General features: G+C 40.2%; 1 long non-coding RNA gene across 1 annotated transcript; it reads left to right on the top strand.

Annotated features, from left to right (window-relative positions):
* The first annotated feature begins 1,773 nt into the window (after positions 1-1,773).
* Positions 1,774-2,996, top strand: LOC127532412 (uncharacterized). The gene is made up of 3 exons (XR_007939859.1): positions 1,774-2,007; positions 2,095-2,240; positions 2,517-2,996. It is a non-coding gene; the product is annotated as an uncharacterized LOC127532412 (long non-coding RNA).
* Positions 2,997-5,304: the final 2,308 nt, after the last annotated feature.

Below are 5,304 nucleotides of genomic sequence, written 5' to 3'. Positions count from 1 at the left end.
AGGGCAGGGGACGCGCCTCTTATCTGTCGTCACAGATTATAGAACTGTTATGTCTTCATCGTTTGTTCCCAAGCACTCGGACATTGAAGTTTCGTTCATTGTTTGTCCTTTCTGGACTTTCGCTCTTTCCAACCGGCCACAACCTTTCAAATACATGTATTTTAATGGATTCATTCAGAACTGGGGTGACAGCCAGGGTGACAAGGCATCTTCTAAAGGGGGCAGTTGCCACCCTATGCCACCCCAGTAGATCTGCCCCTGACTGTGTGTACCAGCTGCTCAGATGGAGGTTTATTTTTCATGAGTAAGTCTAATTATCATCAGCATCACAAGATTGTATCATGAAATTCCAGATATTACCCTTTTATGTTACGTACAAAAAGACAAATTACTGAACCGATAAATACTCCAGTAATGAAAACTTATAACTGAACTATTTTCATGGTGATATGGAGTTCAGAATGAATCCATTCATCTCACATTAAGTCTCATTCTTACAGCTGTTGGACAGTTTCACTTTTCTATCAGGAGCTTTATCCGTTACCATGGTGATGTACCTGGGAAGAGCTGAGTTAAACCTGAAGTCTGCTCTTCAACCTGAAGTCCTGCTCGGTAGTGCAGAACGTGAACTCAGTCAGGATTAAAGTGAAGCCCAGTGCTCCATCTGATGCTCTTATTTTGAAGGTCTCTATTCTTTATTGCAGCCATAGACAGTATAATAAATTCATTATACAGTGGCTGAAGCTCAGACTGCGGACAGAAGAGCAGCGATCTGACAGCTGACTGATCTGTGAAGCGACTGCTTGCTGTCAACAGGTGAGTTGAAGGTTTCTGCAGATCTTTGTTATTAAATCAAACACAGATTCTCAGTTTAACATCTCAGTGTTTTACTTGGTCAGAGATGTTGAGAATACTTTCACTTTCTGAACCTAAAGTTTGACATAAATTTAGGTTTGAATTTATTGTGGAGGAAACCACTGTAAATGTGAACATTTCTGAGTTCATTCAGCAAGTTTTTTAATATTACTTTTATTTAATACTTTTTCCTAGATTTAAGGTAAAATATAACACAGAGTTTAACTCTGTAATGACGTCAGTGAGTCAAATGAAGAAGTCTGTTTATGGAGGAAGAAGGAGGAGAACTGAACAGAATTCCTTTATTGTCTTTGTACAGTAACAATAAAACAAGCAGTGATCCTGTCAGTAAATTCACATTTCAAAGCTGCTTTTCTCTCCTTTATATGCAGATTTATATTCAGGACAGCAGATGAATTTGAGGCTCCAAACAGGATTAATGTTTCACTAGAATATTTCATCTCTGAATAAAAAAAGTATTCAAAATATGTATTTAAAAATGTGAACATCAATAAAGTAAACAAAGTGTAAAATATAAAAAGATGACAAAACATATCTGGACAATTTTTCAAAGAGCCCCAAATAATCACAAATGTAGTCTAAAAACTGAATAATGAAGCGATCATGAAGACATTTTACAAATAAAAACTGAAATTTCAAACATTTAAAAATACATATCAAAAATCACAATTTCTTGAGCAAAAATAAAAAAGGAAATAAAATATCAAATGATATGAAGACTTTTTTTAAAAAATTAAACAAGTTTTCCATCCACTGAGTAAAATCTTAATCTTATAAAGCCGTCAGAGGATCAGAAGGTAGAAAGTTTTCCTCTAAGGTTGCAGCGAAAGGAGAAAGTAGAACAACATGAAAATACTGAAGGATCTCATTTTAGGAGGAAAAGTGTTTGAGTCAGACTTCAGTTTCACATCAGTGACAAAAGAGATCTCTGTTAAAACAGGACCAGTGTTTGGGAAACAGATCTCAGTGGTCGACACTCCAGGAATCTGAGACAGCGAGGACAGTACAGAGGACATTAAGATCTACTGTCAGGATCTACTGAAGTCCAACAAACCATGTCTGTTCCTGGTGGTTCTCAGCATCTGGAGGTTCCCTCTGGAGGAGCAGAAGGCTGCAGACACAGCTCTGAAGGTGATGTTGGGGTTTAAAAAGAGTTTCCTGCTCTTCACAATAGAGATCAACTAAAGGGTAGATCACTGACAGATTTCATCTTTGCAGAGAAAGAAGGCAAACTCCCAGATGTAGAGAAGATGTTTTCAGGGACGTCTCACCTCTTCAACAATGAGGATGGAGATCAGGAACAAGTCAAGATCTGCTGCTGAAGACCAGAAACCTTGGAGAGCATCAAGCACTGGACCCAGCAGGTAGACTGTGATGGAGCTCCTCAACACTGATCAGAAACCCCATGACTCTGGGTGACGTCAGCCAGTGACTGAGGCTGCTCATTATTTCTAAATCAGATGGTTGAAGAAACTTGTAAAAGTAAGATCAGGAGAGAGCAGGTTAGAAAGTCAGATTAAAACATGCTGCATTGAAACTAGCAGTGATAATAAACTACATAAAACCTTAAATTACTGTCTACTGACATTTCAGAACCTTAACCTGTTCATCAATGTGTTTTAATCTGCTCTGTCTTCCAGCTGGTTTGGAGGTTCAGAGGAGGATCGTTCTTCTTGGTCTACATGGAGTTGGGAAGAGTTCTTCAGGAAACACCATCCTGGGATGTGAGAAGTTTAAATCAGACTGTAACTTTAACTCAGTCAGTACAGAGTGTGTCTCTGAATCAGAATCAGTGGACGGTCGGCTGATCCAAGTGGTCGACACTCCAGGATTGGCTGAAGAAGTCCTGAATCCTGAGCAGTTTGACAAGGAGATCACGACGATATTAGTGGGTTTTGGGGTGGCAGTTGGGGTGCTAGGTGGCCTGGCCAGTAGTGTAAAAGGTGAGGTGGTGGTGGGTTGGTTAGTAGATGGGGCAATGGGTGGGTTGACAGGTGAAGTATTAAGTGGAGTGGTGGTGGGTTGGTTAGTATATGGGTCAATGACAGGTGGACTATTAGGTGGGGTGTTAAGTGGGTTGATACTTGCATGTGAAGGCAGAGGGAAACGAGATAAAAATTCAGCATGGAAAAGACTAATAATGATAATGTATGTAATAGGTCTTGGGGTTCCAGCTGGGATGGCAGGTGGGGTGATAGGTGGGGTAATAGGTGGGGTGGCAGGTGGGGTGATAGGTTTGGTGGTAGGTTGTTTGGCATGGGTGTGGCAAGGTACCATGGTGGTATGTTTTATGCTTCAAATGACAATATGTAACAAGGTAAAAGGGGTGGTCGGTCAGCTGGTAGGTAAGCTGGCAGGTGTGTACGCAGAGATGGTGGCACAATCCGCGTTGCTTGGTTCGTTAATAGGTTCGTTGGTAGGTGGTGGGGTAACAGGTGGGGTGGCAGGTGGGGTGGCAGGTGGAGCAATTGCTGGGGTGGGAGGTGGAGGGCTAGTTGCAGTTGTCAGTGTAGTAATGAGAGAAGAATGAGAAGACTTTATTGTCATTGCACACTTTCATATCCAATGAAATTAGTTTGAGCTGCCTTGCAATAGCAGCTCAGGCTGCTGCACCTAGAGCGAGCAGTCTGTAAGAGGAAATCAAATAGACAGTCTAACATGAACAGCTGAGTTTCAGAAGATGAACAGTTGTTGTTAGGGACACGAAGCAGAGAGGAAGGAGGAAGGGGACTTAGTGAGGAACCCTGACATGAACGTGATGTTTTACTGTGACTCCAGCTGGAAAACATCTAAACTATGAAAAATCTGGAAACACAGCAGCATTTGGTCCGTTTGATGGAAACTTAGGATGATGTCATGTTGTCACCTGGTTTTCTTTGTCCAATCAAATATCTTCAGATTTCAGCCAATCACAGCCTGTTATGATGTCTCCACCTGTTGGTTTGTTCCTGATGATTGATTTTAAAGGTTGAATGTTGTAACTTGTGATCATGATAAAGTCTGGATGGTCTCTATGACCAGCTCACTGTTCTATTGTCTGATCTTACAGCTGGTCTTCAATATCCTCTGAGTATTTTCCTCCTCACATTAAGCTGCTTTCCTCAATGATGTTAAACTTTGAATCACACTTTTACACTGTTTTGATTGTTGTGCTTTTTCTTTCTATATTTGAACAGTGTTGTTTAATGACAAATCTAAATCAAATGTGTTCAATCAAACTGCCCAGTTTAATGTGATACTTCAGTGATAATTAATGACTGTTGATATCAGATTTTTAAATATTCCACATCCTGTTTCACTTCCTGTGAACTCTGCTAAGTTCTTTCTCATGATGAAAGCAGAACTATCATTTCTCCAAATATATGCTGTGAGTGAAAATAAAATTATCCTGTCTTTACTTGGGACTGTTTTGTGGTTGTTGCCCTGAATTCTGAAATAGAGTCACAGAAGCAGTCATTGAATCCGTGTGTTAATCTGTGTGTGGTTCGCTCATTCGTTTTCCGTTTCAACAATAAGCCGCAATGTTTTTTGGTTTTTCAGTTTTTAAAACCTAAATGTAGAAATGTGTCTTTTAACTCATGAAAAAACAAAATGTTGGATTTTTGCTCCAGCTTTTTAAACCCGACATACAAAACACGGCTGTTGTTTTAATTTGTTGCAACACCAGAAGTCACCGAGAAAGAACAGTTTGGAACTGGTCTGGACCACAAACACATATCAGAAATGGTCGTGCTCGAGCCCTTTTCCAATTTCATTCTCTTTGAGAGCAAAACTCACGCAGAAATCACTCTGTGACGCCATGGAGCTCCACGTTGCTCTGTAATGAGTTAGGAAGTTCTGCATGGAGAACACTTCAAGAAGACGCAACCACGTGTCAGATGCTGATTTGGAGAGAGCTGTAATTTGTTCTGTTAATCACAGAGGTTATTTTCAGTGAAATACTTTATTAAAATGTTATGTCTCACTTGTGTGTGTTTTACAGTCAGGTCCGACATGTGGACAGAACTTGATGACGGGACATTTGTCATCTATTGGTGCCGCTGTCCCAGTTTAACTGGTGATCAGGTTTACTGGTGATAGTTTCAGTCTCCAATGTTTGATGATTCATCCAGACTAGACCTGGCTGTGTGTGAAATAAAGATCCTAGATCAAGAAGACATCGCCGAAAAACGTCAGCATCGCTGCTTAAAAAAGTCTATATCCATGTAAATATCAGGCAGTAAAAAGAAATGTACTGGCCAAAATAAAAGACATGTATTTTTATGAACGGTGAGAGGAAACGATGGAATCCAGAAATAAAATTAGAGACCACAGTCTGACTCATCAGGCCACCAAGCAAACCATACTCACATTTGATTTCAATCATTCTCTCTGTCTGTATTTTCTTGCGTTTGTTTATTCTGACGTTTTGATCAGATCATTCCATGT

The sequence above is a fragment of the Acanthochromis polyacanthus genome, chromosome 23, assembly GCF_021347895.1.
Source record: "Acanthochromis polyacanthus isolate Apoly-LR-REF ecotype Palm Island chromosome 23, KAUST_Apoly_ChrSc, whole genome shotgun sequence".
Classification (NCBI taxonomy): domain Eukaryota; kingdom Metazoa; phylum Chordata; class Actinopteri; family Pomacentridae; genus Acanthochromis; species Acanthochromis polyacanthus.
Note: the sequence above shows the minus strand (reverse complement) of the source record. Positions and strands in the feature narration are given on the sequence as shown.